The 13,793-nt window shown below is 35.1% G+C and overlaps 1 pseudogene; it reads right to left on the minus strand.

The window, feature by feature from the left end:
• The window catches only part of LOC131417960 (ATP-binding cassette sub-family A member 10-like), a 50,761-nt pseudogene that overhangs the window by 23,631 nt on the left and 13,337 nt on the right, over positions 1–13,793 (minus strand).

A 13,793-nucleotide genomic window follows, 5' to 3' on the forward strand; every position in this document is an offset into this window, starting at 1 on the left:
TTCTGACTATAATTGGTTACTTTGTTAGGTTATGCATGTGTAAAAAATGAATAATAGTTATTTTCTTTAAAAGAAAATACCTGTATCAGGTGAAAATGTAACAACTAGAAAAAAACCTGAAATTTGTAATTTTCCTAAAGAAATACAATTTCCAATTGAATATTTTAAAAGGTATTCATGAGGGACTAAGGGACAACTCAGTTGCCCTGGATCCACAGAAAACAAAATTAATATCCCAGATCACTTTCTTGACAAGCTCCCCTCCCCCTACACACACACACCGATTTCGTCTGGGTTTACCTAGATGGTAAGGGAGGAAGCCCAGGCATCCATGCATCATCTCTCATTTTCTGATCTGGTTTAGCAAAAGGGCAAATCAAGGAGCTGTGTCAGAGCTGTGTCAGGAGGGAAGAATAGAACCCCTAACTAATAAAGGGGGTTCTAGCTAATAAATTGAGAGAATCAACAATGAACATATTTGATGTCTGGAGGTAATATGCTGAGACAAATATTCTGCAAATTCATGAGTAATAATCTTCGCAAGCAGATTCAAAAACTAAACTAAAGCAACTAATGCATCCCTTTGGGGTCCACTGGCCACATACGACTCATTCAGAGTGAGAGGCTACATGGAAAAGATAAATTTGTATCATATTGCACCTGAAGCAAAAGCGCCCAGAGTTAAGTTCTCCCCTCAGTTCCATTTCTACTTACTCTGCCTAAAGATTGAAAAAACATTCTGAATAATGTTGGGGAAAAAGAAGTGAGGAAGGAGGAAGCTGAAGAGAGAGTCAAGAGGAAAGGTACCCTTATGAGACTGTAGGTGATAAAGAGCTCCATTGGCAGTACTTTCTGCCTGAGCAGAATGTTCTTCATCTTGATATTTTTCTAGGGAATTCACTCTGACAATACCCAGAGTCCCTAGGCTCTTTTATCTAGTGAACAGAGGTAGGCATCATTTATACTTTGGCAAGGCTTGCTATCATTGAGAGGAAACCCCCAAACACTGTCTTTCTCCCTCTAAGGCTATCATGCTCAGCCAGACCTACTTTCCCTTCAGACAGAGAAAGCTTTTGATTAAATGCAAGGTGACCTAACAGTTGGTTTGCATTCAGTAAGCCAAATGTTCATTCAGTTATACAGATCGAAAGCCCTCTAGCCCTTTCATTCAAAGGCTGCAAGACAATTTTTATCTCTTAGCAGAGAAGAGAAGATTTTGACGAGGGATAATTGTAACACGCTCCACAGTAAGGATAACAATGGCTCATGATTGTACGATACCTTAAACACTCCCAAAGTACTTTCAAAAATAACCTCTCAGCTGAACCTTACACCTACTTTGTGAGTTAGAAAGAGCAAATATTAGAATCACAAAATTTTAGGAATAGAAAAACGATTACAGATTATCTGCTTGCAGTTCTCATCTTGCAGGAGAGAAAGCTGTGGTTTAGAGGTGATAATTGGTAACTGACATGACGGAAGTTATCCAGTCTACTCACTCATTTATCCATTGACCCATCCATTCAACAAACACTTATGGAAGTTTTGCTCTGTGCCAGGCATTATCCTTTGTGATGAGAGCAAAAAGAGAAATCAGGTATGATTACTACCCTCAAGAAGTTTATATTTGAAAAATAAACAAATAATGGCAAGACAACATAAATTCTGTAACATAAGTAAATGTAATGAAGGCTAAATGAGGGCACAATTAACTCTGGGGCACTGGGAAATAGATGAAACGATATTAGATCTCAATCTTGAGAAATTACTGGGACTGAGGTTTGATTGTATTTTCCTTATTCTTGCTCTGAGTTGGTAGCACATTGCTATTTCCATCTAGAAAGACATCATATTGTTTTATATTAAACGGTTTTTATACTTATAATTAAATTGCCCTATTTCATATGTAAAAAACTAGAGCTGGCATTATGTTAATTTCTCATTGTGAAATTTTCCAGTAAAATTTCATTTTCCATAACCACTATGCATATACTTGCAAATATCCACCCAATTTCCCTAGCTTTTCCCTTTTTTTAATCTACCATAATCGAACACACTTGTTAGAAATTATTTGAAGGCTGAGAAAGGGTTATTAAAATCACATATGGTCAAAAATTGCACTGCACTCTGCAAGATATAAAACATAAAAGAGCCAAGGCCCAAAAGAACACTGCAGAATTTAAAATAGTAGAGCGTGGGACCGGCCCAGTGGTGCAGCAGTTAAGTTCTCAAGCTCTGCTTTGGTTTGCAGGTTCCGATCCCAGGCATGGACCTACACATCGCTCATCAGGTCATGCTGTGGTGGCATCCCACATACAAAATAGAGGAAGATGAGTACAGATGTTAGTTCAGGGACAATCTTCCTCAGCAAAAAAAAAATAATAGTAATAAAATAATAGATAAAATACTACAGAACTGTTAAATAATCATAATTTTAGGATTGGGCCATAGATTCTCATAAGTCTCACTGAGGTACATATGTATATACACATATATACCTACCACGCTTGCTTTAATCAGTGTATACGACATACTCAGCAAATTTCCCCAAGGAAATCTGACATAAGATTAAGGATTTGAGTTTGAGGCTTCTCTGTGTTCTAGGTTTCCAAGCAAATCCATTCATTCATTGATTTCGGCAAATATGTATGATTTCACCTAGTAAGTGTGAAGAATTGTTCTGGACAGTGAACCAAACAAAGCCTAAACTATGATTCTTTAACAGTTCTATGATTTTTCCCTATCATTTAAAATTTTTCAGTGTCCTGTTGGATCTTGGCTCTTTTAATATTCTATGTCTTGGGCAGCTGGGTGCAATTTTTGATCAGACAAGATTTCAGACTAGAGGAGTGAGGCCAGCAATAAAACGTAACTCAAATAGTGCCTCAAGGGGTAATAAATGTAATGGAAAAAAAATCAACAGAAGGGATAGAAGATAATAGGTTACATTTAATTTACTAAAGTAAGGAATTCTATTATATATTTAAATTTTTTCCATTAAATCTTTTAAATATAAATATAATGGAAAAAATTTAATGAGACTAAACATAAAACTACTCGAAAAATTCTTGATCTTTCAGAATACATAATAGCAAATGTGTACTGAATGCTTACTCTCTCCCTTACAAGAATGTAAGTTCCATAGGGTGGGATTTTTGTTTGTTCTGTTTATGCTGTATCCCCAACATCTGGAAGGACCAGGACATGAGAGACAGTCAAGAAGTATTTGTAGAATGAATGAAAAATATATATGTCAGGCTCTGTTCTAGGCACTTAGTAATCTCACTTAATCTTCACAACAATCATATAAAGTAGGTACTATTATAGCCCTCATTTTACAGATAAGGACAGTGAGGCAAAGAGCGGCTAAGAAACTTGCTAATATGTCGGATCCCAGGCGCGCACTGAAGCACCGCTTCTCCGGCCATGCTGAGGCCGCGTCCCACATACAGCAACTAGAAGGATGTGCACCTATGACATACAGCTATCTACTGGGGCTTTGGGTGGAAAATAAATAAATAAATAAAATCTTTAAAAAAAAAAAAAGAAAAAGAAACTTGCTAATACGTAGCAGAAGCAGGATTCAAACTCAGGTGGCAGGCTCTCAAGTCCTCGCCCTTTATCCCTCTGCTACACCGCCCCTTACATAAGTCAATACTATACTTACGACAGGAAATGTGCTTCTCTCCATTTTAATAAGCTCTGTCAAGTTAAACATTCCAAGAAGGGCATTGCTAACAATTCCCATAAGAACAGGAAAACAATTCGTTCTCTTGGTGTTACATGCAACTGAAAATCTGTAATCCTTAAAAAAAGGAAAGCACACAAATATAAGTTCTAAATTCTTAGAGTAAATATATTTATTGTATAGTTAACATATTACTAGGGTGGAATTAGGGTGAGAAGGAGACTAATTTTTCTTTGACACTTCTGCCTTTTGGAATCGGTACAAGAATGCATTATTTTTGTAATTCAAGTGACTTACCCCGTAAATGAAATAGAGTAACATTCACTAACACGGAAAGATATCAAAGACTTAGATTTTATGTGACAAAGAAAGTTGCGGGACTCCTCTAATACAATTTCAATTTAGAAAATATATTTTCAAATATAAGATCATAATATACATAGTGAGTTTGTGTTTTTATAAATGAAATGAGTATAGAAGATATTTACCAAACTATTAATAGAAATATAATATGGAAAAATAAAGGAATGAAATTATAGAGAAAATTTTACCTTCTACATTATATACTTTGGTAATGTTTGAGTTTCTCTATCAAACATGCATTGTTTTTTTTTTCAGCTTTATTAAGGTAAAATTGATAAATAAAATTGTAAGATAGTTAAAGTGTACATCGTGATGATTTGATTGATACACGTCTAGTACATTGTGAAAGGATTCCTCTCATCTGGTTAACACATCCATCACCTCACATATATCTATGAACAGTTAAGTTCTACTCTCTGAGCAAATTTCAATGACACAACACAGTGTTACCAAATACGTATAGTGAGCATGTTTTACATTAAATCCTCAGACCTTATTCATTTTCTAGCTGAAAGTTTGTACCCTTTTTCAATCTCTCCCTATTTCTCCCACCTCCAGCCCCTGGAAACCATTTGTCTACTCTGTTTCTACGAGTTTTACTTTTTTTTTTTTTTTAGATGCCACATTAAGTGATACCATGCAATATTTGTCTTTCTCTGTCTGGTTTATTTCACTTAGCATAATGCCCTCAAGGTCCATCTATGTTGTCACAAAACATGCATTGCTTTTATGACAAATCAAATCACTAATAAAAAATGATCCCTTTAAGAAATTACTGAGGATGGAAAACATGCCCTTTAAAGGAATAAAATTTCATACCTTACTCAAAAAGGGCCAAGGTGGTGTTCTGAGTCACGCTGATATAGAATGGTTGAGTTGCTTTTCTATAGTTCTAAAGTATTAGAACGTGGCAAAACCCATTCATGATAAAACAGTACATGGAGGCAAACATACCTTCTGGTCACCGGACACTACGATGGCTCCATTGTAGGAAGGATCATCTGAGCCATTTCTATTTCTAAAGTCATCTATTTCCAAAACCATATCCTGACGCTTCAGTGACCACACGAGGTCTTCAATATTTGATCCTAATGGAGTCAAGGAAGGAAGGCAGCATAAAAGCAAGAAAATCAACATGAAAGTTTTAAAATAAGAATGATTTCCTCTCATGTTAAGGAAGATCCAGAATAACATGGTAAAGACCCTCACTCTTTAAGAATATGATGAAATTAATTCTGATGCTGGGACATTGAAATTCAGTCTACTATTTGCAGTGTAACAGACTTCTTTCAGAAATATGTTAATTTATCTTGTAATTCTTATAAAGGAAAAAGAGTTTGTTCCTGAGAGTTAGATTTGCAATTCTCACAGAAACAAAACTTTTTATTAGTGATTTTTATAAACTTTGCCAGAACCCTGTAATGTTTGTAATTACAAATAAAACATACAAACTGCATGCCTCAGGACCCAGGCTTGTCCTAGTGATACAAGTCAGTGCTACTCATTATGTAACCTGATGAATTTTGCTAAACTTGGAATGATGTTTATAGTATTACTGAAGCATTCAAAACATTTTCATGAAATTAGGTGAACTTGATATTTTCCATTATCTGTATTATTTTTCTTGATTTGAAAATGAGCCCATCAATTTCCTTATTTTGAAAACGAAGCAAGCTGAGCACACATCACTTTTTTCCCATTTCCTCTCAAGTTGTTTTTAATATAGGTCCTTTTGCCTCTCAGGTTTGTGCTTTCTAAAGATCTTTGATAATAAAAATTAAGACTAAATTTAAGCCCTATTTCTCACCTGTATTATTGATGATCAGTAGACTGGTAAGAGGAGTCTGTGGGAGTTGTTCCAGAGAGAGGAAATACCTACTAGATGAAAACTCCCAACGATGAGTGTGAAGAAATACTACAGACATTATCTTCTTGTAAATGGTGAAGACAAAAGCAATTCCAAGTACCAGTAACCTAAGTAAAGAAAATTAAAACAGGAGTCTAAAGCATTTTCCCTCTGATTAGTTAAGTCACAAACATGCTATATAAATGGCAACCTATGGAAACTCAACATACAAATATAGCATTTAGTTACATAAAATAAAACTGAAAGTGAGATTAAACTGAAAACAGCCTCCAAATTTTGCATAATTCTTATCACATTGCAAGGTGTCCAAGAATAACAGAGCATCAAGAGAGAAGTCGAGATCCAGGAGGTTCCTCTGTGAGCCTGCTAGTTGACTAAGACAAAATGGGAAATGGGAAACGGTTTTATGGGATACCAGGAGCGTCAGACAGCCTGCTTAGGTAGCACTGAAGGGAAAGAAGCCCTATTTCACACTGTGGCCTCAAGCTCGCAATGTGCAAAGTTTCAAGTAAAACTTGAACTTTCATCAGCTGTTATTTTACATATATTTTAATTTTCATAAAACTATATGCAATATTTTAGTGCAAAATACACTATTTTCAGATCCTAGAACACATCCCCCCAACCCAAACTACAAGCAAAACACTTCCAAGCAATCTTTCTGTTTCTCTGATAAATACACGAGTCCACTCTTTGCGATAACTACTTTTTCATGAGATCTTAGACCCTACCTCCTTCCTCCTCAGCCTCACATTTCATAGAAAGAAAAAAAATGAAAGTCCATCAGATAGAAACTCCCTCTGGTCTTATCACCACCAAAAGAAAAGAAAACTTATCCACAGATGCACCCATCTTCTCATTCTTTCCTTCTGTTGTAATAGACGATGTCTTTGCTCCTATCAAAGGCCAGGCCTCAATACTGCTATGGTTCCAGTCCTTTTGCACCCTCCCCCAGACCTTGCACAGTTAGCTCATCTCTCCTTTCATTCAGTTACTTTCATTGTCCTGGCTTATTCCCATCATCGCTGAAGCATGTTCTATCTTCCGTTGATTAAAAAAAAAAAAAATGAAATTCCCTCCTCACTTCAATCTCCCTTCAGCTACTGTTCTTTCTACTTCCCTCCGTGGTCAAGCACCCCAAAAGAGCTGTCAACTGTCAGATCTTCTCTTGATAAAACCTTTAATGATTTCTTTTTTGCCAAATCCAATAGGTACTTTCTGTTCTGAGCTGCCATTCTCCACCTCTTATTTGCTAGTCTCTTCGTGTTTTCTAATCTTGGCTTAAATGTGGCCATTTCAGTAAGGCCAACACCGACCACTCTATTTAGAATTGTAAGGCACTCCCAACTCTCCCCAGCACCCCCATACCTTTACTCTACTCTATTTTGTATAACCTGCTATATAATTTACTTAGTTTTTATATTTATTATTTTTTATCTTTTTCCCCCAACCAGAAGGTAAACACCATGAGGGCAAGGATCTTTGCTTTTTGTGCTCATTAATGTAACCAAAGCACCTAGAACAATGCCTAGCACGTAACAGGCTTCAATAATGATTTGTGATATAATGAACGAGTAACATATTTTTAATGGGAAATTATTTAATTGGTACTTTTCTCACCCCACAAGATAGTAAGTCTAAAGGCCTTGTCAGCCGTGTTCACTACTGTATGATAGCACTGTAAGCATTCAAAAAAAATTGTTAAATGAATGAAGAAATTATTAGACTTATTTTCTTCACATTTAAATCTTTTTTGTATATATTGACAAAAGAGATTTAAAGTAGTCTGATACCTACAAGGACAAAAGAACTTTCCTCTCACGTCTTAACTTTAAGAAGCGTAGCCTTGCCATTGCATAGACCTGTCGTCTCCAGAGAGTTCCAGTACAGACGACCCTTTTTATTTCAGGGAGAGAACAAAGAGCCGGTTGCATTTCAGACTCCCTTTCAGTATCTCTTGTCACATTGATTTTCTCCTGTTTCTGAGTGCCAAAAGCTTCAGCCAGCTAATAAACCATTATAATAGGCTATGTTATTTGTACTTCCTCTTTAGAAACTTTGAAAATTATGTTAGAATATTTGAAACAACTCTTCTAACAAGTCAAGCTACTGGTATCCATAACTCTTATATTCAAAATCTTTCCTTCAAACAAATATAATAGATCCTACTTCAATAAGCGAATAAGTTAATTTTTGAAGATGGTTTAGGCTTCTCGGGAAGCATTTATTCTTTCACACCAACAGCAGCAGCTCTTCACTAAGGGATTTTTGCTGAGCCAGTCTTAAAAAAGCACAAGGATAAATCTATAGAGCTGAGGTTCTAAAAGGTCTCCTCTGCCGTCTGGAATCTCCTTCACAAGATTAGTTCATCACTGATGATTGACATCTCAGTGACTCTTTCAAGACACCATGGTTTTAAGTAATAGAAAGTCCACGAAAGCCCTCCTGTTCAAATCACACATATGCCACACATTAGCTGTACAGTTTTGGCTAATCGCTCAACTTCTCTAAATCTCAGTTTACTCACCTGCATCATGAAGTTATTATGGGAATTAAGAACAATAAATCCAACAGCTGAGCACAATGGCTGGCACATAGTAGGCTCCTAAATTCTTCTAATTATTATTATTATTACAAAGTAAACTAAAGGAAGATAATACCTTATTTAATTATCTGTTATTAATACGTTAATTAGAATTAGTTTATTAGCTAAGTAAGAGCACATTTTTATATGGAATGGTATGTAAGAGACAATGCTAGAATTCATGACATTAGCAGACAGCTATTGGTAATAAGGGGGAAGTGAGCATTGCAAAGGGATGCGACTGTTAACAGACATGCGACGTGGACAAATGTCATCAAGTAATTTCCTAGCACCAAGCCTATGTTAGATACAAAATAATTATGATACTTTTAAAAGTGGACAATCCTATTTTATATCCAATATACATTCTAGGCAGAATTCCACATAAAAATCTACAAATATGAACTAATACATGGTCATTTTCTTTTTTCTTTTTCTTAATTTTCTGCTAGACCCACATTTTCATACCTGGCTCATCAATTGCTGATTTGCCCCCTAGGTTCAAGAATACTTTATTCAGAGTCATCATAGAAACACCATAATTCATTATGCCCTGGTCAGAACATTTATCAAGGTCACTGTAAAGATCTAAAAAGCAAATAGTAACAAAATGATGCAAGTAAAATTGGTAATGAGTACACTAAAATACTAATTTCCAAGGATTACTCAGAAGAGATAAATCTAAAAAATATTTTCATATTAGAGCTGCTATAATAATCCAAGGAAAACATTCCCATAAGATGTTCTCCTGTCTTTCAAATCGATTTTATTATTTTACATTTTTATTTTGTTTCATAAGCTTTAAAGTTTCTTGTGTCACTATGGCCATGCATGTGTTTGTATAAGTGTGTATCTGTATGTCTATTTAAAAACTCATTAGGCATGGGGTAAATTATATTTTCTTCTCTGTATTTTCTAACTTTTCTGTACTAACCATATTATATTTATAATTAAAATCATAATTTACAAAGACCCTTGAACCGCTTACAAGTGTGTTAAAAAATAAGACCTTATTTAATCTGTGCCTCTAACAGAAATTAAAAGTTTCTGCTGTTTCAGAAAAAAGATATTTCAAACCTTCATTTAACGCTGACAAAGAGAACAAATCTGGGTTTCTCGGTGAACTACATTCAGGGAAATTTTAGTTGCTTTCACATTAAAATCATGTATCTGGTAACACACTTCATCATGTTAGAAATGGGAGGCAGAGTACTTATGAATAAATATTTTCATGTGTATAAGCTTTAAAACCCAACTGATAGAAAACAGAAAAGGCAATCAGCAAAATCATGGACCTTTAGCTGTATTTTACGGGATCATACAGTAAGTTACCTGGAAATTTGTTTGTTCTTTCCAAGGGCAAACTATACACAAGTTTTTCTTCACTCTCTGCTGTTAACTTGGCATCAGGGACATGCTGTCTAAGGAGGAATGTGATTCTCTCTGGATTGCACGTTTCATTCCTGTGTAAACTAATGTTTCAAAAGGGGCATAAGTCTTTTGAATTCTTTTCCAACACTACCGCTAATGAAAAGACAGTTTTTGATTTAAAAATTTGTACATTTTATAGGTATATCCTGCTAAATTCAGTAATCAGTTCCCACAAATCAGATGTGCCACTTCAAGGTGCTAATTGGCAGCCTATTTTGCCTTATTTTAAATGGGAAAAAATACAGTACGTTACATGTCAACCCCAAACCCCCAACCAATTTCCTAAAATGTAACTGAAAGCCAGTTGGAATTTCAGTATATATATAATATGTATAGATAGATAGGTTAGCAGGTAAAAAAAAAAAAAAAAATATATATATATATATATATATATACACACACACATATAAAATCATGATAGAGTGTAAAGTGCATGAAACATTGCTTCTAGATCAATGAAAAATTAATAAGGTTTTTAATAAACAGTTGCTATCTATGTAGTAACTGGCCTCTCTTAATGCCAACAACTCCCATGTACAGGTCTCATTTGTTGATACGTCATGCTTTCTAAAATGCCCCATGTGATATTCTGACATTCCGAGAAGTAAATTTGGAATACAATTTCAGACTTTGAGGACAAATTATTTTGTTAAAAATGATCAATTGCTTTTTGGGACATAAACATAAATTTTTCCTATATAAATATTGGCCAAAAAATATTATATTGAAAGATACATACGATTTTAGAAATTTGCATGCTTAATTTCCAAGAGATAACCAACAAGGAAAATGTTAATGAGGGAGATATTTTGTACTATTTATTGTAAATCAATTTCCACCCAAAATTAAGTTGACTTTCTTATATCTCTAAACGATTACATGGAATGTCACCCCTCGTATTGATACTCACATTAAAAACAACTACACTGAGAATACATTACCTTAAATGATATCCGATACCCTATTTTTGCTTCAGAAACAAAGGTGACCCTGCATATTTCAACTTCCCATTAGACAGAAACACTTTCCTATCTGAGTAGAAAGTAAGAAAAAATAAATTATGTGAATTCCTTACATGGGTATATTCTCCATTCTGGAGACCAAAATACCAAAGGAATTTTTCAGTGTAAACACCATCATGATATATTGAGCTCCTGGATGCAGCATCACCTCTCACCCCTACGCCCACCTTGAAGCTGGACTCAGAAATCCACTGCGTCTCTCACAGCTAATGCAATGGCACAAATATTGCAAGGATGGCCCAATTCTTCCCCTCTCCCTTTATCTACATAATTTGCTATGTATCTTTTCAGTGTTCTCTCACCACGGGCAAAGTGACCTGTTCCACTCTTGACACCACTCTCCACCATGTGGTTTACTTTGGCCAGTGGCAGGTTAGCAGACACTGGAAAGCAGAGACATGAAATGGGCTCATGCATTGGGACTTGCTCTCCTTGTTCCTTCATGAGAACATGTCAGTGACTGGGCTAGACTGCTGGAAGACGAAACACACCTGGAATGCTGATGAGTCATCTAAGTCAACCTAGCCAATGGCCACTCAACCACCAGACATGTGAGTGAACCCAGTCGAGACCTGAAAATCTCTCTAGTTGAGCCCACGCTAAACTGCCAACTCTCCAAGTCATGGCCTAAATAAATGCTTGCTTATTTAAAGCACTGAGTTTGGGGATGGTTTGTCACATAGTGTTATTGCGGTAGGAGATAACTGATACAAGGAGTATACTTTACCACAGATTTCATGGAGGAAACAGAACAGCGTTACATTGCACATCAGACAGCAAAAATTTCACTTCCTTCACTGAGTTCCTTTCCGATTTCATTTTTTCTGGATTCCTCCTCCACACACTCTCCTGGCTCACTAAAACTAGTGTTCCCTACCTGCCACTATTTCCTAGGCAAACACATTTGTCCTAATTCTCCAAGCTTGCATCTTCACACCCAACACTGTACTCAGTGAACAAAGGATCCTCCTAAGAAGTCAATGAAAAATCGTACACTTAAAAAGAATTTTTCCCAGCTATCCAACAAAAAGCTATATATGAAAGGTAACATTGGAGTTTCAAACTTTAAAAACTATACTTGTGATTAACGTACACAGTCAAGGAAAATACAGACAAGAAGATACATAAAGCATGGGCTTAAGAACTCATTAGAAGATCAGAATTCCTCTGATCTTTAGAATACAGACACTCAAATGGATTGCAAACAAGATTTTCTTCTTTTAAAAAGAGGTTATAAAGTCCTTATATTAAAATATTATCTCATATTAAATCCTTAAATAACTAGTTAAAATAAACCAGCCAAGATGTCAGCCTCATCCATGAACTGGGTACTAAAAAGGATCACGTGGTTTGTTTTACACTCCTTCAGAAGGTTCCAAACTTGGTGCCTTGAAAAAGGATCCAATCCAGCAGTTGGTTCATCCAGTAGCAAAACCTAGAGGAGAAAATGTATGGAAGTATCTTCCACTTCAGAGTGAGGATCTTCAGAAAGTAGCATGGAAAGCAACATGACTTCTAGATTCAAATACAGTCCTTCACTGGATCCCTATCAGGCCTGCATGATCCTTTATTATGAATTTTCTCTCACACTTGGTAATTAAAGTAGAGTTTGGACTTTAATGATAGTCTTATACTATCCAACCCAAATTAATCCTAAAAAATGTTTTTTCTCTCACCTGAGGATCTCCTAAAATGGCAATCCCAAATGTTAATTTTCTCTCTGTCCACCACTTAATTTTTTAGCAATGACATCTTGAATATTTTGTATATCTAATCCCATTATAACTCTTTTTACCTATCCAAAAAAAACCTGCATTAATACAAAATATTTTACTTTAAGCATTCTTACTCTCTAATGAGGAGAAATTTATTCTAGAACTTCATTGATTAAAACTTAATTATGAAAGAATGAGGTAATAGTTAAAAATATGGTCAGGAGCAAATTAAGTAAATTATTTCCAAAGCCATCAATTCTAATATGTTCACCTACCTCTTGTTCCACTTCCTTTGGCTGAATCCCTTTTATTTTAGCAAATAGCCTGAGGTTTTCTCTCACAGTAAGAAAGTCAAATTGAATATTGAATTGTGGACAGACTCAAATGTTTTTTCTGATTTCTTCCATGTTAATTATTTCAGAGAGATGAGTATTATAAATAGTGGCTGATCCTGTAAATAGAAATTTTAAAGTATTTAACACCAGGATAGTAACTCTGTGCAGAGTGATAATACAGGATATTAGTTGAAGAAACTTCACATTTTATAGTTGCATAATGAATACATTGAGAAATTCAGATTATTCTTAATAGAAATGTCAGTGTCTATAGCAATGCAAAATATACACGGAATGACACATGATAGTGGAATGGAGATACAAGCTTTCTCATGAATTTATGTAAATACGAAATAAATATTTCCTGTTCTAAATTACTCAACGTGTAAAAAGCCTGCTTTAGAGAAATATTTTTCTTTTACATGATCAGATTGAAGAACTGCTTTTCAGTCAACTTGCCTTCTAAAATTATTTTCTTACCTTCTGTAGAAACAGACAACCCACTAAGAATGTTAAGCAGTGTTGATTTACCAGCTCCACTATGTCCAAGTATTGCAGTGACCTGTCCTTCATATATTTCAAGAAATATGCCTGTTTTAGAATAAAATGTGAAAATTAGACTTTGGACTATTTTCAGATACAATGGACCTTAAAAAAATGGGAAGAGTAAAATATATCTCAGCATTTCATTTCACTGGTATTCTAATATGTCCCCTATAAAATTATATATTTAATTGTGTCTATTTAAGAAGACAAAGCATCAAATTTCTCCAGAGAATATGGATCAA

The sequence above is a fragment of the Diceros bicornis genome, chromosome 18 (genome assembly GCF_020826845.1).
Source record: "Diceros bicornis minor isolate mBicDic1 chromosome 18, mDicBic1.mat.cur, whole genome shotgun sequence".
In the NCBI taxonomy this organism is placed as follows: Eukaryota; Metazoa; Chordata; class Mammalia; order Perissodactyla; family Rhinocerotidae; genus Diceros; species Diceros bicornis.